This window comes from Pituophis catenifer, unplaced genomic scaffold, assembly GCF_029215685.1.
Source record: "Pituophis catenifer annectens isolate HBS135680 unplaced genomic scaffold, rPitCat1.0.hap2 SCAF_3, whole genome shotgun sequence".
NCBI classification, from domain to species: domain Eukaryota; kingdom Metazoa; phylum Chordata; class Lepidosauria; order Squamata; family Colubridae; genus Pituophis; species Pituophis catenifer.
In genome coordinates, this window is record NW_027256883.1 from 50,764,981 (window position 1) to 50,791,033 (window position 26,053).

Sequence of the window (26,053 nt, forward strand, 5' to 3'; positions counted from 1 at the left end):
ATATAAGAACACTAGGAGACTATAGCAAATACAGTTTAGATAATCCTAGCATTGATTTATTTCACATGTAGGACTTAAATTTACTCAATACCTTGTCCCAACTTTTCATGCTAATAAAAGCTGAAGAGCTTTCCCTTCACTATAAAATCTGTATCTATCATTTAAATGGCATTCTGATCAACCCAGGAAGGCAGAGAGTTGGCTGTGGGCATCACAAAGCTTCTTGGCACCTTCTGTGCCACACAGGGCTTCTCGCCAAGGCATTTTGGAAAGCCTGGGATGGTCCCCACTGAACAGCATGTGAGGGCGGGGGTGCTGAAAACCCTGACAGGCTCATTCTGGGTCTGCAAAGTTCACTTGAGAACAGTCAATTCTACTTGGCTTTGTGCCCAGGGGTGTATGCGTTGTCTGGAATTGTGTAAGTTCTCCTGTTTGAACAGGGGTTAGTTTAGAAGACCTCCGAGCTCCCTTCCAGCCCTAGATTTCTATGAAACCCTCTTGGGTGGGGGGGGTGGAACAAGGGAGGTACAGTTTGGGTATTGTGTCCCACCCCCTGTGGAATTGCATTGTTTGGATGGGGGTCAGACAGCTCCTTGGGGCTGAAAACTCCTGTGTCAAGGTTCAGCCTAAAGCATGAGGACAGCTGTATGTGTGTATGTGTGCACGCGTGTGTGTGGGCAGTGGGCAGTGGGCAGAGCCAGTCTGTGCAGCCAGAACACCGCCCACGGACACCCCCCCATCCTAATTGTGAGAACAATTAATCAATGCTCCATCAATGGAGGCTTTTAAGAAGAGATTGGACAGCCATTTGTCTGGAATGGTAGAGGGTCTCCTGCTTGAGCAAGGGGTTGGACTAGATGACCTCTGAGGTCCCTTCCAACTCTGTAACTCTGTATTTCTAGAATACACAAATAGAACAATTGCATAGTGAACAGCCACTGAAAAAATAAGGGTAAGATGAAGTGGATTAAAGCTGCTAGCATTCAGACTGCCAAATCAATAAGCACACAGTAAGTAAAGGCTGTCTTCACTAATTATGTCTGCAATCCATACATTTTCTTTTAAAATATAGATTATGTTGATAGTCCAAAGCTTGCAGATACCAATGTTCAGATAAGAATCCATCAGGAAATCCCAGGTTGTAGTTTGAACTAGGAAGTTGAGAAAAGCATCCTGGAAGAACATCCTGGACATTAAAGAGTAGATTCAGCCATAGCATTGCCAAGAAAAGTATATAGATGCCTCCATGAAGTCACCATCCTATTTCTAAAGGCACTATAGGCTGAATCAATGCACTGCTTCTTGGGAACATACCAAAGTAAATGTGGCCACTGGAATGATGAAAGGGAGAATTTATAGTTTAAAAGTCTGCAGGCATAGCTAAGTCTTAACCAGTAAATTGGTACTCCAGAACTTTTATTTCTCCTTGAGAAGTAAGCAGAACCTGGAGAGGGTAGCCATTGGAAAAACTGTGAAAATGAACAGCTGTAAAAAAAACTGCAGGAAAGCTTTTTTGTTACAAAGCCAGAATTTTGTAAAAATAAATCTTTGCTGTTACCAGTTCATGCTTCAACCACAGAAAAGCAGACATTATGTATGGACATCTGATAACATCAACTTTAAAGGACTATAATTAAAACGAACAAAACCCCCCAAAAATGGAGCAGTGCTTCTGATCATCCAAAACATTTCTAGGTGCAGATTTTGGAACAGGCTCAAATATACAGGTTAAATTTGGAAATTACAATGGGGTATTACAATATATGAAGAATATTTATAGCCAGAATATGGAATGAACATTTTATGTAACTTATATCAAAGAGTATCTAAAGAAAAGATAAGTATCAGAAAAACCAAAGTAGAAAAAATATTCCCAATATTTCAAAGAAGGATAGAGAATGAAAGATTTGGACTATAAAAAATATGTACAAAGACTGAACAGAGCCTTCTGAAGTCAAGCGACAAAAGACAAGAAAAAGGTATTACAGTCAAGAATGTCAAAAGGAATGTAATAGCAAAGGAAAGGTTTTTTAAAGTGAATCAGAGAAATCAAAAGAAATGTTACATCTAAGATGAGAAAAGTCAGATAATCATAAAGAATTTAATAGCGGCAAACTTATTTATTTATATATTGTCAAACTTAAATTACTACTCCTCTATCCAATGAAACTTTGGGTGGGAAAATTAAAGGAAGATGGAAGCACGGTCGAAATCCTTTACAAATGAGATTATACAGTATAATGAACAGAAATATCTGTAAGAGGATATATTCAGTTTTCATCAGAAACTGAATATAGATACAGCAGACAATAGACCAGTTGTTGAATAGTACAATGAGCAATATTTTAAACTGTAGAAGAAGAGTTAAATACTAGCTAAATACTAGTAGCTCATATCCAACAATATGGAATAAAATTAGTTTTGATTTTGGAACAGGTTTGTGGATTTACAAATATAGAAAGACAGGGAAGTAAATATACAAATTATTGAACCATTCACCAATTCCTGACAAACAAAATTATTCTTAAGAATACAGTTATACATGCCAAATTAAAGAGCAGATTTCAGAAAATGCAGAGCTCCATGAGTTCAGATAAAATAACTAATGTAAGACAGATAATGGACATAACAAGAGAGGATTCACTTTTGTTTTACTGATAATAAAAAGGACTTTGATTATATTTGGAGAATAGTCTATGCTGGAGAAAAAAAGTGGTTAAGGAAGGGATATAGAAGAGAGAGACAGAGAGAGATAGAGAGAGGGGGGAGGGAGGGAGGGAGGGGGAGGGAGGGAGGGAGAGAGAGAGAGAGAGAGAGAGAGAGAGAGAGAGAGAGAGAGAGAGAGAGAGAGAGAGAGAGAGAGAGAGAGAGAAGGTTTGGGAGAAATAATACCTGGAATCAAAACCGGAGACTATCAAGATAACCAGATGACACCAATTTGTTAACCAGAAATAAAGAAGATTTGGAAGAGCTCATTATGAAAATTAACATCTGGTTTAATGTTAAATAGCAGGAACACAAAACTGTTTCAATGGTAATGTGTCAACCAATTTGTTAACCAGAAACAATGAAAATTTGGAAAAGCTCATTATGAACTTAAAATCTGGTTTAATCTTAAATAGCAAGAACACAAAAGAAATACCAACTTGCATGTTTTACAAGCTTAAGTGTTGATGGTGAAAAATAAATGTAATGGACAGTTTTGTTTTCTTAGGTTTGAGGATAGATAAAGATAGACAGCATTCTGGAGAAGTATATCACAAATTAATACTATGGAGAGAAACAATATTTCTGTGACAAAGTTTAATATAATTCAAGCAATGTCTTTTCATTGGGCAATGTGTCATTCAACAGGCAGGAGTGGATCATTAGGTGAGCTCACAAGAAATCTAAGAGCTTCAGCTAATATATTTTGAAGAAAATAGTTCAGTAATTGCTGTGCTTAAAAACAAGTTACTCAAATATATAGAAGCAATATTCAAAACCTCTTTCTCCTTCTCACCCTTACATGACTGATCACTTGGCCCCTCTTTTGAGTTGAGATGGCTTGTTTTTGTACCTTCATAGAAGTTATTGTATTGTTTTTCACTGACAGTGAGAACTACTCTTGGACAATATTAGATTTCAAATGCTGGACATTGAGAAAGAGTGAGTGAAAGAAGATAGATGTCTCTGAAATGTGAATCTGGAGACAACTGTTAAGAGCAACACAAACTGCAAGAACAAATCAATCATGAAGGCTGACTGCCCCCCGAGATAATGATCAACATGCAGAAACTAGAATCCATACTTTTATTTGTAAAATGAGTACCTATTCAGTTGCAAGTTCCCATTCATCCCTAACAGATGTAAAAGCGTAGTGACCTTATGAGGAGTGGAACTTGAATAGAAGACTCCTCAATGGGAATGCCATTAGTTACCAGTTCTATTAAGTGTAAACCTGAAATGAGTTGTCCTTCCACAAACAGTATCAAAGGCCTGTTGTTGTTTGTTTTGTTTTGTTTTGTTTTGTTTTGTTTTGTTTTGTTTTGTTTTGTTTTGTTTTGTTTTGTTTTGTTTTGTTTTGTTTTGTTTTGTTTTGTTTTGTTTTGTTTTTCTTCCATAGCTCCCTTTGTTTGTACTTTTGGACACAATTATATAACTAGTATTCCCTAGCTATGCTCTTACTGAGTATCCAAAAGTCAATATTTTTTGCTATCTTATCTAGAAATATATCTATTGTGATGAATAGGGTTTCACTTTACCTTCCTATAGAATAAAATTAACCATTCTTTTATTCCTATAGAATAAAATCAACTACTCTTCATAAGATCACTAAACTTTTATACAAATGACATGGTTGGATATTCAAGAACTACCTTTTTATAGATACATTCAACTTTTAAGAGACAAAGATTAAAGGGATCAATCTATCACATGTACAAGAAAGTTTACAAAAATGTTGACTAGATTTCTGCAAGCAGTCCCATATCATCAGCATAAGTCATAATGTCCTAATGGGTGTCACATAAAATCATTCCAATTCTGTCAGTGTAGTTACTAATTTTATTTTCAAATATATTCATGCCAAGGACTTAGATGGGATTACTACATTCAAAATATCTATAGGAAATAATAAGTTGTAATCAGATTCCATAGTCCTTACTCCACTCTAATATGTAAATGATTTATGTATTTATGGGGGAGGGGCAATTTTTTCCATGAAGAAATTTATAGCATCACATTTGCTTTTTTATTGTTTATACTGTTATATTCGATTAAGTTAAAGATGTAATTGAATATTTTGAGGGTTTTGTGATTAATGATCTACAGCATGCCATGATCGGGAACTTTGGAAGCAAGAGGAAGATCCTATAATTATTTGCAGGTTCTGAGCCAAAGGTGAAATGCTCCTGGTTCGGACCGGATCACCTGATCTGGTAGTGATGGAGGCAGGTAGTTCGGAGAACTGGTAGCAAAAATCCCTGCCCCCCCCCATGCCCAGCTGAGCCGCGCAATCATCAGAGGCTTTTTTTTTAACTTTTAAAAGCATTTTTTCTACAACCTCTTCGGCCAAAAAATGCTTTTAAAAGTTTTTAAAAAAGCCTTTAATGATCGCACAGCTCAGCTGGGATCGTCAAAGGCTTTTAAAAGGAAAAAGCCTTTTTTTCTTTTAAATGCCTCTGACGATCCCAGCTGAGTTGCCTGATCGGCAGAGGCTTTTGCCGATCAGGCAACTCAGCTGGGATCGTCAGAGGCATTTGAAAGCATTTTTTATAACCTCTTCTCTGAAGAGGTTGTAGAAAAAATGGTTTTAAAAGTAAAAAAAAAAATTGGCCATGCCCCCCCACTCATATTATCCCCCCACACCAAACCACGCCCACAGAACCAAATTTTAGTTGTAACAAATTTTAGATTTCACCACTGCTCTGAGCCCTATCGTGAATAGAATTTTGTGCAAGGTAGAGTTGTTATATTCACACTTGGACTGCCATGCAGAGAAATTTCATCAACTACTTTGTAATTAATGTAATTATATCACTCATCCACAGCAATACTATGGTTGGATAATATAAGAGGCAACTTTAAAATTGTTTATCAGTTATCAAAGCTTCAATTGTTTCATTAAGGTTTGAGTGCTTTTCAAATAATTGCTCCTACTTATTTTAGAACTCAGTCAGTTCAAGCAGGAGACAAGAAAAAAAAGATAAAGTCAAGTATTATAAGAGGTTATCCTGCAAAATATTTCTTGCTCTTTTGGAAAAACAAAGGTAGCAAACACATGACAAAACAGAGTGTTAAAAGCTATCAAAACCAAAGAAATTAGATATACCAGCAAGGTCTAGAAGATCTAATCTTGTGTTGAAAGGCATTTGGTATATCATTTTGTTCACCTATTAGGAAGGAGCCATTTTACAAATTCGGTTCTTATTTTCACTGAAATTTAAGTGAAAAAAAAAACTAGGTACCAGATAATCAAACTGGCAAAAACAAGTATTACTTGTATATTCTTTACATATACATGTACAGTACATACACATAAGGGGGCACAATGGCTCAGCAGTTAAAGCTGCTGAGCTTGTCAGTTGGAAAGCTGACAGACTGGGTTCAAAACTAAAGTGTCTTCCTTTTCTACAATATGCGCAGTGGGGTGAGGTCCTGTCTTTGTCCCATTTCCTGCCCCCCTAGCAGTTTGAAAGCATGCAAATGTGAATAGATAAATAGGCACCACTTTGGAAGGTAAAATGTTTTGTGCACTTTGGTGTATAATCATGCTGGCCACATGATCACAGAACGGTCTTTGACAACCACTGGCTCCTTGGATAAGAAACATAGATGAGCACCACACCCTAGAGTTGGAGTACCGCCCCCTAGAGTTGGACACAGAGGGGAAACCTTTACCTTCACCTTTATTTATATATACATATACACAGACACAGACACACATATATATCGTTCAAGTCAGTGTTGATTTATAGAAACTGCTTGGATTAGTCTCTGCAGATTTCTTGGCAAGATTTCAGAAGTGAGTTTTCATTGCCTTTTTCCTAGGGTTGAGAAAGAATGACTGGCCCAAGATCATGCAAGAGCATTCATGCCTAAAACAAGACTAGAATCTCACAGCATTCTGATTTCTATCCTAGTGTATCAACCACTAAACCAAGCTGGGTCTGTAACAGGGCTTTGGAAGTGTTGTAGGAATGCTGTTTTAATAATGCTGCAAATGAGGCAACTCTTCGAATCACTATGCTCCCCTTCTTCCAAAGAACAATGTGAAATTGTTACACTGCTTTATTTCATGTCTCTGACTGCCTTTTCATGCACATCTGGAAGCAATTGAACATATTTCTGTGCATGTGAGGTGCAGGTTCAGACACCTCCTCCAGCCACCAGATGTGCCAGAGCAGTTGGATGGATGTAAATATTTGCTACGAGGTACAGCATAGCCTCTGTACCTTTACAAGATGAATAGCATCTGGAAGGCAGAGATGCTTGTTAACTTGAGTCAACAAACAAGCTGAAAATATATCAGAAAATAACCTTTCATTCTCTACCTTCTCTTCTCTCGATTCTTTTTCTTACACAAACATACATGCACACACAAACCACTAACTCAGAGCAGAAGGATAATTATATGTCTTTAATAAAGATTCTCAGTTCTTCAGCCAAAATAAAGCCAGATAAGACATAGAGCTCAAAGTACACGCAAAATGAATTATTAAATGGTTAAAAAGCCATTAAGAAGTTTAACAGACAGTTATTACTTTTCTGATATCTTCAGTCTGTCACTCAAGAACATTAACAAAAAGTAGTCTTTTTTTTATAATTAGCTGAATGAGAAGAAGACATGAATATGGTTTAAAGATCCTACACTTAAATAACATGGCTTTAGAATCAGAAGAAGGCAATGTGCAATAGGTACAGATATTAAGGGTTTCCCAAAGAAAGTGAGCAAATTAACAAGTATAAGCACATACAGCTGTTTTAGGATTTCAATTTCAATACTTTAGTTTGAACATGTTTCTAACCTGTTTTGCTAGTCAACAAAACCCTTATATTTCCTATCAGCCAATCACTACCGGTAGCCGTATCTAGAAAAAGTTTCCTTGGGTTTTTATAATTTACTTGTATAAGAGGAAAAAAAACAATCTTTTTGTGCTTTTACCTTGTAATGTTTTTTAGAGTGTAAAAAGAGCCTGCCTCATTCCTGATGTTGCAGTACATTGCTTGTCTTCTGTCTTCTCATCTTGCATTCAAAGACAGAGATTTTTACAAGATTCCAAAATCTTTTTGGAATCTTGTAAACCTTTTTCATACCAGAAATATAACATAAATGCATGCTGCTGTAAAAGTCAGCAATATACATGATACTGTAGCCTCCCTTCCAGTCTAGAGACTAGACAGCATCTGAATTTGAATAAACAACTTTTCTCAGGCATAGATTTTGGCATGTATGCTCAAGAGTGTCCCTCAACCCCTCCCTTCCTAGAGAAAAGTTATGTTCTAATAAAAGACAAGACAGGACTCTGTGTGGAGGGAGACAAACAAGAATTGGTGTGCTAGAGAAAAGTACGAGAAAAAGCTGAGATCATTCTTCTTCAGCTATGGATTAAGGGATCTTCTACCTGGGTAGAATACATAACTAGTTAGAATTACACCAAGTTAAAATGTGTTTTATGCATACAGTGCTGCAACAAGTTTTATTTTCTCTGCATAATTTAAGAGAATTTCCTGCAACATCAGGAATTATGTCAGTTTAAACCAAACCTTCAGGGAATCTGTGTTATTTATCTCTTACAAACTAGTTTCTTTTTATTGTTAGCAGTTCAGCACCCCCTTGTGGTCTGCTGTTTTCTTATAGTTATGTATTCTATTAAATACTTTTCTTGTTCCATTAATTTGCAATTGCTGGATCTCCATTTTAAGATACTACTGTAATTTCTTTCATAGCATTACATACCCGCATTCTATTATGGATAACTGTGCTTTTCTACAATTCTATCTTTCTTTTAATAAAGTTTAATTTTATCTCTGTCCTGTGAGATTTGTTTATCTCACAGGGTTGATACCTGTAGTCAGATTCCTCAATACTATAGCCAGGTGGTAGCACTATACCAAATATTATGTTACTTTAATTTTTACCCATTAATTGCCAGAGAGTAACACATGATGTGGAGCAGGGCTCACCAACCTTTCGGACCTCAGGGACCACTAAATTCATAATTTTAAATCCCGTGGACCACTAATATGATCTGCCTAATGACCGGCTGAGTGGGTGTAGCTAGGTGGTCATGTGACTGGGTGGGCATGGCCAACTCCTCCCCTTCCCACTGGGCTCCTTAGGGCCCCAACAGGAAGCAGTTGTTGGAGCTAAGCAGCCACCACGAGAAAGACTTGGCAAAACAGCTCAGTTCAAATTGGATCTGACTTAGAAGGAGGCTTAGCACAAGCACCTCACTGAGGACTACAAGCATAGGCTTTCCAAGTAGAGAGAAGACCTGCAGGAGTGCAAGGCCAGATACTGGCACCTGGAGACTCAGCGGGCTGAGATGGTCAGCCAGTTCCAGACCATGATGCAGTCCCACTGGAACAAGGTCCTCCGGCTCTTCGCCACCCGCGGCACTTCCCTCCAGCCTTCGCCCAAAGCCCTGCACCAGGAGGCCAAAGCAGACCCCAAGTCAGAATTTCTGTCCCCCCTCCCTCCCTGAAGGGGAGACTCTCTGCAAGCATTCATTTAAAGTATCCCTCCCAGGGCCTAGTTTGAGGATTCAGTGCAATATTAAAAATGCAAATAATTTTTCTGCAGACCACCAAAATTTTCTCACAGACCACCAGTGGTCCACGGACCACCAGTTGGTGACCGCTGATGTGGAGCGCTATTTTCTTACACGGCAAGGTATGCCATGAAAGGTAAGTAATGTCAATAAGAACTACCAGACTCCAGGGGCGAGGGCAGAGTATGAAGCTCAAGGAAATTTTCAATTTTTACTGTATCATTAAGCATTTTAGAGAATTCATTTAATTTTGGAGCTGGAATATTTGTTGAAAGATAGAAGTGAAATTGAAAAGGATTATTAAGAAAAAATGAACATAATGAATCCAAAAACAAAGGCCCAGCCTGCTCAATACAGTCACACCTCGGCACTCAATTGCTTCAAAACTTGTTGAATTTGGTGTTCAATGTGTTTTGAAGCAGAAATCTTGTCCTGTTGCTCATATTTCTCCCAGTAGTTGATGTGTAACAAAGAATTTGCTGATACCGGCTACCTCATGACTCACTATTTCTTCCAGCTGAAATAGCGAGTCATGTGGTAAGTCACATGGTACTTATCAGTTTTAGTATTCATTGTGTCTTCCAGAACGAATTACCGACAAGCATCAAGATACCACTGTACTATATTTATTCTGTCCTTAGCTGAGACATTAATGAGGCGGGGGTTGCATAACCAGAACTGTTTATTTACCTCAAACAGCAACGATACGAACAGACAGAACAGAACAGCAACTTCAACACTGAAAACTCTTTTTATACCCAAGCTGTCAAATGAACTAACCAATCAGAACACAGTAACTCTCCCGCACGAGTTAACCACACCCCTCTAGCCAATCCACCGGCAGTTGCCGGGCTGCCGTGATCACAACACTCCTTCATCCCTGGCTATAACATACATAGTCTTTTAGATACTCCGGGTGCCTGCGCGCTCGAGCCGAACGTCTTAGCTCCGGCACCGGCTCTAGGTGAACTGGTTCAGCTTCCGGAGATGATGCTGCGGATGGCCCCTCCTGCTCGCCGGCTGGGATGACAACTACTGGTATGTTCCGTTTCGACTCATGATGTTCAGGTGCCGGTGATGGCAGGTTGATCGCTTGTGACGGCAGGAGGGTAGATTCTGCTTGGGGAGCCATGCGAGGGGTCACCGTGTCATACGTGCTCGGGATCGTTGCCAGTCGCTTCCTTAGTTGGTCCACGTGTCGATGCCACATTCGGCCGTCATTCAAAAGTATCCTGTAAGAGCAGGGGCCGGTTATAGCACTTACTAGTCCTGGTAGCCAGCGAGGCTCCCCCCCGAAATTCTGAGCAAAAACCGTATCTCCTTCCACAAAAACCCGCAAACCCTTATCCAAACACTGGGACCCCACCGGGGCATAATCGGGATGTATACGGTCTCGGACTGTCCGTAGACACCATCCCATCAAAATCTCGGCGGGACTTCTGTGCGTAGTTGGGCAAGGGGTCGTATGCTGGGCCATCAGGTAGGCGGCCACCTTTTCTTGCCAGTTTGTCGGAGATAGTCGGGCGAGGGCCTCTTTGGCCGATCGCACGGCCCGTTCAACCAAACCATTTCCCGCCGGATGGTAAGGGGAAACTGGGGCGTGGCAAATGCCCAAACTGGCAAGGTAGCATTGGAACGTGGCAGACGTGAACTGTGGTCCATTATCCGTTACTATCATGTCAGGAACGCCATGGGTGGCAAAAAGGCGGCGCAGGACCTGGATGGTCGCCTCGGAGGTTGTGAAATTCATTATCTCCAATTCGACCCATTTGGACAGGGCATCTACAGCAATCAAGAAAGTCCGGCCCATGTAAGGGCCGGCAAAATCTAGATGAAGTCTGGACCAGGGGTCCCTAGGGGTTTCCCATTCCCATGGAAGTGAGGAGGGTGGAGCCGGCCTAGATCCTGGACAGGCAGGACAGTTCGACACCCAGTCCGCAACTTCCTTATCTAAAGCAGGCCACCATACATAACTACAGCTCAACTCTTTCATGCGGACGATGCCGGGGTGGCCAGCATGTAAATATTCCAGTACCTTAACCCTTAAGTCGGGTGGTACGACCACCCTATTTCCCCAAAGGAGGCACCCCAGTTGTACAGAAAGTTTGTGCCGACGGGCACGGTATGGGTCGAATTGACTGGGCACTTGCCCTAACGGCCAGCCCCTGATCACCCACTCAAGAACCTGGGACAGGATCCTATCCCGGCGGGAGTGGGCGGCGATGTCGGTGGCGGTCACCAGCAAAGCGACCTCACTCACTAACAGCACAGGTAGGGTAGGTGCAGGGTCAGACACCGGCGCCGGTAAGGGGCAACGACTCAGGGCATCCGCATGGGGAATCAATTTTCCGGGGCGGTGAATCAAGGTATAATTGTATGCGGCCAAAAAAGCAGCCCACCGGGCCATACGGGGTGATAAAACTTGGAGAGTCTGGCGATGACCAGCTAAAAGCCCCAGTAGGGGCTTATGGTCGGTTACTAACTCAAAGGATCTGCCATACAGGTACTCGTGAAATCTTTTCACTGAAGCTACCACTGCTAAAGCTTCCCAGTCGAGCTGGTTATACCTCCATTCAGTGGCGGACAATGTCCTGGAATAAAACGCTACGGGTGCCTCTAACCCGTTTGGGAGGCGATGGCTCAATACAGCGCCAATCCCGTAAGGGGAGGCGTCGGCAGTTAGTGACAGAGGCAGGGCAGAACTGTACTGTACTAAGACCGCAGAGGAGGAGAGCAGGTCTTTCACATTCCTAAATGCACGGTTGTGTTCGCGGCCCCAGGACCAAGGGATGTCTTTGGCCAGTAACCTATGAAGAGGCTCGGCCACTGAGGCCTTGTGGGGCAGGAACATGTTATAAAAATTTAATAGCCCCAGGAAGGATTGCAACTCTGCACGGCAAGTGGGCATGGCGGCGTGTTTGATTGCCACCACTTTGGAAGGGGTAGGATGGATTCCCCTAGCATCAATCAAATAGCCCAGAAATTCAATTTTGGGAACCCTGATGACACATTTGGACTTTTTTAATTTGAGGCCACAGGACCTAAAACGGAGAAGAACAGCCCTAACTCTTTCAATGAGCTCATCTCGGCAAGACGCCGAGATGAGCACATCATCAAAATAGGGCACTACTCCTGACAGACCATGGAGCAGCCGCTCCATGAGATTTTGAAAAAGACCAGGAGCAACACAGATACCAAATTGTAGGTGCCGGCATTTGAAAGCTCCCCGGTGGGTGACGATGGTTTGAGCCTCGGCTGAGGCATCGTCCACCGGGAGCTGCTGATATGCTTGGGCCAAATCTAATTTAGCAAATATGGACCCGGGCCCCAAAGAGTGTAACAGATGTTGGACAACAGGTACTGGGTAGGGATTTGCTTGCATGGCCCTATTTAAAGTACATTTAAAATCACCGCATATTCTCACGGAGCCGTCAGGCTTAATGGGAACCACTATGGGTGTTTCCCATTTGCAGTGGTCAGTTGGCTCTAGGACCCCTTGGGCAATGAGCTTGTCCAGCTCTGCATCCACTTTAGGCCTAAGAGCCAGAGGGACTCTGCGTGGCTTTAGCCTTATTGGTGCCACATTTGGATCCAGGTTCAAAGAAATGGGGGACCCTACATATTTTCCCAATGTACCATCAAAAACGTCGGCAAATTCAATGAAAAGGCCTTCTGCCCCCAGAACCGACGTAGAGTGTACACCAGATATTTTTAACCCCAGCGCCCTGAATCAATCCATGCCTAATAAACTAGGCAGGACCCCTTTTACCACAATTAAAGGTAAATGCCCCACAAAACCATCTGATTCCACTAGGAACTGCCCCATCCTAGAATGGGGATAGAATTTCCTTGATAGTCCCGAAGTCTGATGGGGCACTGCTGTAGCTGACTCTTGGTGATTGTCGGGATCAAACGTCTCAAAACCCCCCAGGACACTATGGATTTTGCAGACCCGGTGTCCAATTCCATCTGACAGGAGGCGCCTTCTATTTTTACTGTCATTGAAAGCTTGGCGCCATTCAGCGCGAAGGAGCGTGCGGTCACCTCATTAATGCAGCGTGCACGGAAAGTGGGAACACAACTCTCTTTCCCGAACGGCGAGGTTTTGATGCAGCCGATGACTTTGCCATTGACCGGCAGACCTTCGCGATATGCCCTTGTTTACCACAACGGTGGCAAACAGCTGACCTGAAACGACAGGTTGCTCTGGGGTGCCCCTCTCCACAACTGAGGCAACTGGCTTGAGGCTCCGCCTTCACTCGGGGGCTGCTCCGACGGGTTTTGGATGCTCGCAGGTGGCTCACGCCCATCTCCTCCTCATCCGTGGACTCGTCTGAGGCGATGTCGGTGAACTGAGGCAGCCACCTGGGATGACGCAGGGAAGGACTTCCTGATGTCAGCTGTGGATTTTTCAGACATCTCCGCTGCCTGGGCTTCTTCTATGGCGGTCTGCAAATCTAGGTTTTTCTTAGCTAACAACCGCCTCTGCAGTCGAATGTCCCTCACCCCGCACACCAGCTGTTCCACCAGCGCATCGTCCAAATCTCTATATTCACAATCCAGGGCAGCCATTTTCAGACGAGCCATGTAATGATTTACCGACTCCCCCTCCTCCTGTATAACTTGTCGCAGTTTGAACCGACGGGCTATTTTAGAAGGGGCCGGGGAGTAATGGTTCTTCAGCTTTTCGCGTAACGAATCCCAAGTAGCGGTGTGCACAGGGGCAGGAGCAAATAAGGCTCGGGCGGTCGCAAACACCTCAAGCCCACAAGAATTTAAGAAATGTGCCCTTTTTCTACCGCTGGAGAGATCAGTGAAATCATTTGCTTCCAGGAAGCATTCGAATCTCTCCATATAGGCATCCCACGTTTCTGCGAGGGCATCATAGGGAGCAAACGTTGGTGGGGCCATCTCAGTCTCTTTACAGGGTTTCAGCAGGGGTTAAATCCCACCTTCGTCGCCAATATTCTGTCCTTAGCTGAGACATTAATGAGGCGGGGGTTGCATAACCAGAACTGTTTATTTACCTCAAACAGCAACGATACGAAAAGACAGAACAGAACAGCAACTTCAGCACTGAAAACTCTTTTTATACCCAAGCTGTCAAATGAACTAACCAATCAGAACACAGTAACTCTCCCGCACGAGTTAACCACACCCCTCTAGCCAATCCACCGGCAGTTACCGGGCTGCCATGATCACAACAATATTCAGTGGCAGTGTATTCTATCTACATGACTTCATTCTCAGTCAGACAAAAAGCTCATTTTTACATTGTGAATTAATGACTAGAAGCCTGACTTGTAACCAATCAGGACGTAAAGCCCTTCTACTGCTTTAAACTGAAAAATACGCCTCATCTTCTTCCATCTTCTCCTGATATTGTCCTAAATTCTGATCTTGGATAGTTAACTCAGTAACAATGAAGGTCAACAGGTAGTAAAAAAAAAACTATTTGAAGGAAACAGATGTTCATCTACATACTACTAAATCTCTAGTGTATGTAACTTTTAACTGGGCAAAACCCTGCATCACAGGGCAAAACATTTAAAACCAAGGTATTTCAAATGGGCTAAATTACAGAATGCATCCAAAATCTGGAAACCATGACTCCTGTGGAAAGAAATTCGGCAAATTTTATAAAACATTTTATGACTTAAAAAACAATACAAAGCATTTATGACATATTACAAAATGTCATAAAATAATTTCTGTGGCCAACTTTTCCATGGGCTACTTTCAAGGCAGATGTAGATCTCTGAATATCTCCCTGAATTTTTCAGGCGCTTTAGAAGCTCTGCCATGATTGAAGGAATTGAGGAATCTGGTCAGTAGCTCTGAAATGGTGACCCAAAGAGTAGCAGGTTGTCTAGTTAAATCTGAAAGTCTGCTAAAACTGATTTATGCACTTAATGCAATTTCTATATAATCCATAATTTATATAATTTGTATAATTGCTTGTAAACTTCATTTTCATCAAAACATATTACCTAAATTGCTGCAGAAAATACAACTGTATCTATTTCAGATTCACACAAATGGTACGCATTGAGACAAATGACTTATTTTTCATCAATTACTTGTACTATTTTCCATTAATTGTCTTAACTTTGTCCATTGTTTAAAAGACAAATTTAAACTCAGTTTTTTTCTGTTACGTCCTAAGTGAACTAAATGCAGTCTAAACTCTATAAAAAATAGGGTTTTACTGTGAGATAGAACTTTCAAAACAGATGACTTTACCCATTTGGGAAAAAAATAGTTGCTAGGGCTACATCCTTGTAAAATACATTGTGTTTTACATCAGGAGAAGGCATATATATATATATATATATATATATATATATATATATATATGTAGGTCTTTGGTTATTCGGGTCTTGGAAGTGTCTTGGCGACGTTTCGACGAAGTCTCATTCGTCATCTTCAGGCTGGTGTTCTCGGCTTCGTGCTTCCAGGAGCAAATACATACATACATACATAAATACATACATACATACATATACACATACATACACATACACATACACATACACATACACATACACATACATATACACATACACATACACATACATATATATATATATAGTAAAATTGGTGCATATATAGTAAAATTGGTGCCATCTTCCATATGTGTGGGGGAAAATGTGTAAAATGTTAAGAAGCACATTTTATGTAGGAAAAGCCATTATGATTTTAGAATTATAATAAGGGACAAGAGTGACTGACAAGTTTACTTTCTTCTCCTTGGTAAGAGGAAGGAGGGGAAGGAAAAGTTGGAAGCATAAAAAGTGGCTGGCAGCTGAATTCAGAAACTGAACTAAAAACTAATGGTCTAAAATGTCTCTCTAAGGAGAGGTTTTTCCTTGACTGAAGATAATTCCTACAAAAATGATTACTTTCAAGCAAGAATTGTCATTGCTGTGGTAGGCTATGATTAATTTCTGTTTATACATATTCTTCTTGAGTACAAGATCCAGAATCATAGATAAGCATCTGCCCATTTTTGCTATATAGAAAAATACATATTGCAGGAATCTATAGCAACTGGTATCTACATGTTTTTAGTTGGATCAATATCCTAGGAAAATAATCTCAAGATATTTTAAGCTATATGTTTTAACTGAAGAAACAACCTGATTACAGCTAGAAACAAACAAAATGCTATTTTTCTACATATCTACATCTGAAAGCACAATCTAACACCAAACATGAATACCTCATACAAAATGATAGGTTACAAAATGGGACCATCCCCAGGACACACAGATAATTTCTGCATATTCAAGAGACTTCCAAAGTATGCCAAAACACATTACTTATACTTTTTAAAAAAACCCTCTTTAATTAATCTAATATATGAGTAAAGTCCACCACTGAGGTCAAGAAAACAAGACTGTCAGAACTTTAAAAGATACAAACAAATCCACAAATCATTTTTAGAGATTAAATGATGTAACAGGCAGCAGTCTATAGGCAAGAATTTAAAAAATAATGATACAAAGTTAGTATAAAATTACAAAAGCAATGAAAAGGAAAACATTGAATGTCAAAAGAAAGAAAAATTGAAACAACCAGCTACTAATAGCTGGAATACAATAGGTAACCCTCTCAAGCTCAGAGAAGAGTAATTGTTTAAAGTTAGAAATGAACTGGCAGGAAAGATAAATAAGTAGAAGTGAAAGCTATAACTGTAGGAACAAAAACAGATTTGCTAAGTGAGAAATTGTTCACAGCATGTTTCCACTGAACAGAAGAAATAGCTAGCAATGTAACAGTTCCATATAATAATTAAACATAATTCATTTTTTTAAAAAAAAAAGTCATGTTCCCCAAACTGTTCAGCATAATACGTACTAGGCAAACATAGAATTGAGGCTGAACAATAATGTTCACTTTATGTTCTGCCACTAGGAATTAATGATAATCTAATGGAGATTGATATATAGATACTTGGGAAACACATTTTTCTATCCTTCCCTCTTTGCCTTGATATTCTTATTCACCTAAGTAAAGGATAATCCATTCGCAGATTATTGTCTTGAGTGATTCAGGGAACTAAATATTTCCATAACAGTGCCTCTTACACGTGTATGTATGAATGTGTGTACAGGTTATACATGTGATGTGTACATGAGTGCAGAACAGTGGTTGGTTGCTACCGGTTCGCCCCGGATTGGGTGAACCAGTAATGGCGGTGGGAGGCTCCGCCCACCCACCCGGACACCCACAAGCAAACTGGTAGCGATGGGTTTTGAAACCCGGCCCTGGTGCAGAAGTCAGGGTTTATGTGCTAGGACGGTTATTCTGCCAGCTGCTGCCACATACACTGCCCATGGTTGCATAATTTGGTCTGATTCTGATTCTTGGGTTTTATTATTTATTTGTTCCTGTTTTAACTGGTTTTAATTAGGATTTTCCTTCATTATTGTATGTTTTTAACTTGTGTTCGCCGAGTCCTTTGGGAGAAGGTGGCATATAAACATTTGTAAATAAATAAATAAATAAATAAATAATTTGAGTGGGTAGCCTTAAAAACCGGTTAATAAATAAACCATACAGCCTCTGGTGTGGTTTGTCAGAGTGGTCTGTAAGGGAACAAGGAGGACAAAGAATGAAAGCAGCATTTTGCTCTGTGATAAAGCTTCAGCCTTCTTGCACATGGGCCATGATGTTGCACTCTCATACCAAAGAATTGGAGCAGGTTTTGTCATAGTATAACGCTGCTTCTGCTTCTGTCATTTTGAAAAAAGCTCTCAATTCTGAATGCAACTCAGTGGTTGTTCACAGTCAGATCAAGTCCAAGACCAAAACAAAAAACAAAAAAACCCACATCACAATCTGAAGAAGCAAGCATTGACATTTTAAACTCCTGTTCTCCTTTTTAAAGACATATGTTTAAAGACATATGTTACGCTTTGGGCAAAAATATTCTACTTCAAATTTAAGGATTTACCCATACTATGTAATAACACATCTAACAGTACAAAGAGTCAGGCTGACTACAAAGTAACATAGACATCAAAGAGTTGACAGTCCATATCGGTAACCTCAATTTAAAAAGTAGATCTCAGTGACCGTGGTTAAAAAAATAATAATAAAAGTATTAGATAGACTTTGTTACAAGGATGACCTAGCATTCATAGTTTATTGGGAAAAGGTTGAGAAAGAAGTGAAGTAGGGAATAGCTGTACAAATTTCTTTCTCATTGGCAATAACTGGTCACAAACATTTTTCTTCTTGGCAACAATCCATTGCAAACATAAAAACAGCCATTAAATTGTCAATGCTGAAGAATAACATCCATTCAGTCTGACAAATCATGCCATACAATACCATATTACATAAATTGGAACAGCTCCAATTACTTGCTCAGTAATGTTGTAGTTATTAATGTGTATTTATATCAGTTTTTAGACTTAAGTATTTTATGATTATTCCAGTTCTAAATAAGAGCCCAGGAATTATGGAATATAGTCATGGTATGTAGAATGTTCCATACTTTTTTTTTCCAAAGTCGGTGCGGTTTAGTCCAGTAAATTTAAAACTTCCCAATATTTAGTGAAACCCTTTGGTACAGATCCAAGATTTCCATATTGATATTATAGTTGACTTTTTTCTTCCCAAGCCTTTCAACTTCAACTTGCCAATTCTGGTATTTTGTTGCCTTTTCTTTTTTGTTTTTTGTCAATTCATTCATGTTCTGCTATTGTTACATCTGTGAACCTGAACTTTTTTTTCTTTTTAATCATATAACATCTCTCGGTTTATGTTTCAGATTCTGTGAGGCCTGAGTTTTAAAATCCAACAAGAATTTGACCTCCTTATTATCCAGGAGTTTTTCAGTTTATGTGGCCCTAGTAATTTTGGTAGCAGTAAAAACCAAACTTTTACATAAATTATAATCCATGTGTTTTGCAATTCTGTCATGGTGTTGCTTATACTCAGTATGGGCAATAATACAATGATGGTGGTGGTGGTGAGGATGGCGATGAGGATGAAGATGAGGGCGAGGATGATGATGATTTTATAGCTGAGAGATTAAGGTATAATTTCATGCTTACTTACCTATAATAAAATCTGATATTATATCCAATTATGTACAGTGAGACTTTCTTTTGTGTGCATGTATACTATTTTATTTATTTTGCCTGTGAATTCATAGACCAGCCAATAAACTCTAAACTGTATACAAGAACAATGCGTGAAGCAATATAAGAGTCAGATACAATATTATACAATAAAAACCGAACAATTTAAGATTTCAATTAATATGTATCCTTGATCACAGCAAAAGTCATAATATTCCTGGGGTTGGCTACTCCCTAATTCTCAGTCCCAAAGGTTTTCTCTGATACCTATTTTCAATGAAATATTTATCACTGAGTTAAATTTATACCCACTTAAAGTCTACTCTTTGGAGTAAGTCTGCACGAGAATTCTTTCTTAGCTACCTGCCACTATCTTCATAGATTGCATTTTAATTTGTTCTCTTGGATAGATTTTCCATTTATTCCAAACATTTCCAGTATTTTCTTATCCAAAACTTATTTAAGGTAGTTGTTCTTTGGATAAAGTCATTTAATTGCCACATATGTCCATTCTGAAATCTGTTTTTCCCTTTGCTAAAGATTTTTTTACAGAGATTTAGAAGAAAATAGTAGTATCATCTAATGATTTGGAATGGGGAGGAAAGCTTCCAGGTTAAAGTCATACTAAAGGAAAAATGTGAAAATAATAATCCTCAGTATATAGTTGGAATCTTCCAGATCCTATGATTCACATTCATTTATTCTCCTTTCATATAGGCTTTTTTTAAAAAACCCAAATCATCAAGATCAGTCAAGAGCAGAGACAATTTCTTTCTCTTTTGTGAAATAAGAAATCTTTATTTTCTGCCATTGCAATGAAGAAACTACTCATATTCATTTGAACAGCAGTGGCTGTAAAATTCTTTCTTTTATATTCTACAAAACTCTCGAGAGAGAGAGACAGACTGCAAAAATAATAACCATCCAATAAAGACTCCAAGACTTCTTTTTTAAAAAAATAAAGAATCATTCTCATTCTCCTGCAGATACTCAATGTTAAAATGATAACAGATTCAAATGTTTAAGTGGTCATGTGATACAATTCTCAATAGGGCTGTATTTGAAATAAATGTCATAGTACTCAGCTCACTGCAATGATGGAAAATGTACAACTATATGAAACCCCTTCCCATTACTACAATGGAAATGAACTTCTCTAGTGATATTAGAAAGGAAAAGGACCGTGATTGATCCTGATACTCTGATCAAGTTCTGGACTGGGTCTCCGTTTAGTACAGAGTTCTTGGGAAACTGTCAATGAGAACATTTTTTTAAAAAAATTGTCTTTAGGTTTCAATTCACAGACAACTTTTTGATATAGTTTGCTTCAGGAAGAATGTCTTTCTCTTTTGCTACAGAATGTATTACCATTATAGCTGGTAGGCAGATAATTTCACGGAACAAATTCATGGGAAAAAATATATCAAAATACTCTGTGGAAGCAGCTGGCTTTTTCCAGATGCCAGGGACATCCATAGTGGGGATAATTGTTTTTGTATGCATTTCACAGGCATTGCACGTGAAAACTCACATAAAAAATGTGGTCAGAGTTTGATCACATGGCATGGCTTCCAACATAATTTTTGGACACAACACACAGATACACACACATACCATAATATCCTGCTGGATCCTCCATCATATCCCCACAGTTATTCGTAATGAGAAACAGAGATTGACACTTTAATCCAATAATCATGATGAAGCTGTTGTCTCCCCTATGTTTTCAGGGAGATTTTATTGTACAAAAACCATTTAATAATTCTTACTTATTTTTTTTAGCTTCCATTTAACTTATCATTAAATGATAGCATATAGCTATGAGTCTATGCCTATGTGCATTATGTATGTTCTAACTAATCCTATATACAGTTGTTTTCCCCTTTTTACAAATATAACTGCCTAACCTATAACTGATCCTTTACATTTAGCCACCTTGAAGTTAGTTGTCTCCTAATGTTGACTGGCATTCTGATATTAATCCGTTTATCAGTACTGCGACTCTGAACTAGCAGAGTTCACTCTGATTTGCATAGTCCTTAGTAATGTAGACAGGTGACTGGGAAAAAGGAAAGTATATGGCTGGGTATTGATGCAGATTGGAAGAGGCTCTACTCCTATTTATTTATTTATTTATTTATTTATTTATTTATTTATACATGTAAAGATAACAGGTATAAGTATAAACATGGACATGGATATAGGAAATTAGTACAAATAAATGGGGACAGTAAGACAGGGAAGGTAGGCACCCTGGTGCACTTATGCATGCCCCATTTACGGACCTCTTAGGAATGGGATGAAGTCCACAGTAGACAGTTAGGTTGAAGCTGTGGGAGTTTGAGGATGTAACAAGAGTCAGGTACAGCATTCCAGGTTGCTGAAGTCGTATTTTCTGCAATTGAGTTTGGAGAGGTTTACCTTGAGTTTGTATTTATTGTTTGCCTGAGTATTATTGAGGTTGAAGCTGAAGTAGTTGTTGACAGGTAGGACATTGTAGCAGACAATTTTGTGTACTATGCTTAGGTCAGACCGTAGGCCACATAGTTCCAGGTTGTCCAGGCCCAAAATTTCAAGCCTGGTGGCATAAGGAATTCTATTGTGAGCAGAGGAGTGGAGTACTCTTCTCGTGAAATACCTCTGGACCTGCTCAATTGTATTAATGTCCGATATACAGTGTGGAGTCCAGGCAGATGAGCTGTATCCAAGAATTGGTCTGGCAAAGGTTTTGTATGCCCTAGTTAGCAGTATAATGTTACCAGAGAAAAAGCTTCACAAAATTAGGTTAACAACTCTTAATGCCTTTTTGGCAATTCTGTTACAGTGACCTATGGGGCTTAGATTGTTTGAGATGAGTACTCCTATGTCCTTGACAGAGTGAGGGTCATCTACGAGGTCGTATCCGCCTAGCTTGTATTTGATGTTCTGATTTTTGTTGCCAATGTGTAAGACAGAGCATTTGTTAGTTGAGATTTGGAGTTGCCAATTGCACAACCATTCTGACACACAGTCAAGGTCTCTTTGTAGGGCAGCAGTATTGTCAGTGGTATTAAATAATTTTATGTCGTCAGCGAGGAGGACACAGTAGACATTGAACAGGCTCTACTTTCCTTTTCAACTCTTCCACTATTGTTGGAGTTTGTTGAAATTCATTCCTGCTCTTCTATCCTGGCCAGTTGTATTTTATCCCAGCCTGTGCTCCCTTTTCTTGCCTGCAACTTATTCCTTGGTTGTTCTCCCACACTCTTTCTAACAAACATCCACACTAAAGTGTCTTCCTTTTCTAAGTCAAGTATGGTCCAGTGCTCCTCAAAGTTCCATTGAGGGAGAAAAGAAGGAAGGAAGGGCTGTTACTGGTGACTGCCAGATGTCCGTCCACTAATAGTAAATGTATAGTGAGCATCTCTCATCCAAACACTTAGTTTCCATTTTTCATAGAATGCTGATTTTTCACTTCTTATGTAAATGCTTATACTGAGCATAAGTATCATCTTTATATCCACTTTCTGATTAAATTTACAATTCTTGGGGGGGTGGGGGGACGGAAATAACTCCCAGGTTTCAAAATCCCTCTTTAGGTAAATGTACTTATCAGTAAACACAGTCTTAATCATGCCTCTTAGTTTCTAGTTAATTTCACAATCTTTGTAAATAATAACAAAAATATGCCTGACTTGATTTTTCCCCCCTCTCATATAAACAGCATGTATCAAAATATGCCTCTCAGCACTTGTACTTCAAAAAGCCAGAAAATGGTAAATTACATATTTAATCACCACGCAACATAAACTGCAAAACATACTGGCATTGTCTCCTTTTATAAATTTAGTAATTATACTTTCTCTGGCCACAGACTGCATTGGTATTTGGGGGCAAACTTAAATAGGAAAGAGATGTGTCTTGGCAGATGACATAAAGCCATGTTAATCACTTTATATGGATGCTCTTGATGAATTTATAGCAATAGCAATAGCTATAGACTTAGACTTACATACTAAACCCATTGTGCTTTAAGAAACTCTCTGAGTGGTTTACGACATCAGCATTTTGCCCTCAACAATCTGGGTCCTTATTTTACCAACCTTGGAAGAATGGAAGGTTGAGTCAACCTTGAGCCTCATCAGGATCAAACTCCAGGTTTGGGGCAGAGTTTGCCTCAGTGGTGAAATCCTCCAAGGTCTGCTATTGGTTCGCTTCGTGCGCACATGCGCAATGCATGCCAAATGCATGCTTCCCACATGCATGCACAGTGTGCACTAAACACATGCTTCCCACGCGCATGCGCAATGTGCACCAAATGTGGGCTTCCCGCACATGCGCATCACAAGTGCTACCACAGAGTGATGAAAAAGAAGCCTTAAGAAGCTTTTTCTAAGGTAAGTAGAACAATGAGCAGAAAACAACTGTGTCACGCGATTTAGATTCCTGCTTTTTTCTAGCGAATATAAATTATGTGGCACAGCTGATCATCACAGTTTTTTACTACCAGTTCGCCCAAACCAGTCCGAACCGGTAGCATTTCACCCCTGGTTTGCCTGCCCACAGCCTGGAGTCCGCCACCACTGTGCCACTGGGGCTCCTGGATAAAAACAGGAGAATTATTGCTAAAAAAAAAAATAGTATGTGAGCAATGAACTTTGCAATACCAGAAAATATTTGCAAATAATTTTAGAGAAGCAATGATCTTTAATACAAATTGGGACTTTCCTCAGCTCTGTACATGCATCCACTGACAAAAATATCATTAATTCTTTCTTTTGAGTTTGAACAGGAAGATTCAAATTAGCAAATTTTTTGACTTGGCAGCTTCTAGTCAGGCTGTTTTAGCTGTTTTTACAAGTGATGGAATCAGAGGATGGGAAACACTAAGAAAGTCACCAGGTACGGGGAATGCTTGCAGAAATTCAGGTATCTATTGGGAGCCTCATTCCTGAGCTTAATGCCAGGGAGATTTGTTTTCAACTGCAAGCTACGTTTAGCCAACATGTGAGACCTGCCTAGCAATTTCCTTTGTTGTTGATCCTGCAGACCAAATCTTTCTTGCTGTAAAGAAATCTAGAAGTGTAGATTGATAAGAATAAACCCCAAAGACATCAAATAGGAAATATTTGGTAGCCAAAATGATCTGTTGATGACTAGCAATATCTGATAATACTAGACTGTTAAAAAAGATTTGTTTAAAATATTTTTATTTGCTTTTAATATGATTTATTTTGCATTTTTATTGCCATACGCCGCCAGGAATTCTACTGAATAAAAATAAGAAAAATAAATAAGAAAAATAAGGATGCAAGAAGACTATGCTTTGAAAGATATTCGAATATAAATTAAATGTACAGAAATGATTAATGAAAAAAGCATAAAATTTAAATGATCATATTATAGAAAAACAATATACAAATTCAGTGTCTGTTTTGGCTAATAGCTTTTCCTCTGGGCATGAAGACAAGACAAAGGATAGTTAGAAAATGTGGATGTTTGCTTTCTTACTGAACAGTAACCGACATCTCTTATGCAAATATCTTTCTCTTAAATCTGTCACTGTCTTGTTAAAATGCATAACCAGCCATGCAAATTGGGTGGTTGGAAAGGTCATCCTGAGGTCCTTTTTAATTTTATTTTATGAGTGACTCTGCCAAAGCCAAACTCTGATCTAAACTAGAATGCAGTTTAGGGAGTGGAGAAACAAATCAGGAAATATAATTTTAAAAATAATGTTATCGAAAAGAAATACAGAGCAAACTATATAGGGAAACAAACTAAAAACAATAATATATAAATATCAAGCACATTAATTATCAATTCATGATACCTAAACTGTAGAGGTATACGGAAATAATCTTAAAGGAAGAGCTTTACTGAGCCCAGAAAAACAGGAAGCAGTAAGAAAGAAACTCAGGATTGCCCCGCCTTCATTCTTTTTTGGTATAGTAGGGTACAGATCAGAGGTGGGTTTCAGCAAGTTCTGACCACTTCTGGAGAACTGGTAGCGGAAATTTTGAGTAGTTCAGAGAACTGGTAGTAAAAATTCTGACTGGCCCCGCCCCCATCTATTCTCTGCCTCCCAAGTCCCAGCTGATCGGGAGGAAATGGGGATTTTGCAGTAACCTTCTCTTAGATTGGGAAGAGAATGGAGATTTTACAGTATCCTTCCCCTGCCATGCCCACCAAGCCACGCCCACCAAGCCATGCCACGCCCATCAAGCCACACCCACAGAACCAGTAGTAAAAAAATTTGAAACCCACCACTGGTACAGATGCTGTTATTCCACCCTACAATAAAGTAGAGTTTCAGGAATGTTTGTGGTATCTATTTCCTAGAGGTATACCTAGCCAACCTTGAATAGCTGACACAAATTTTAAAAATAAAATCAAAAAACAAATGGAATAGTCCCTAAAAATCAACATACTGTCAGATTAAGGTCTAAGAATATATTTCTTCTCTGTTGTCACTGGAGTAATTACAAAGGACCAGGTTTTTGTGGATATGAAAATGAATGGAAAATGAATAGAAAATGAAAATGAATGACTTAAACATACAGTCAGGTGCATCCACACACCAAGTTTACATAACCACATAGAGATTCAGATGTCCTCCCACAAAACATAATCTGTAGAAAGTTTATATATGCACATCCATGTAAATGAAGTTCCATCATTTTGAAGAAACAAGATTATTAAGTATTTTAGCTACAGGGTTTTAAG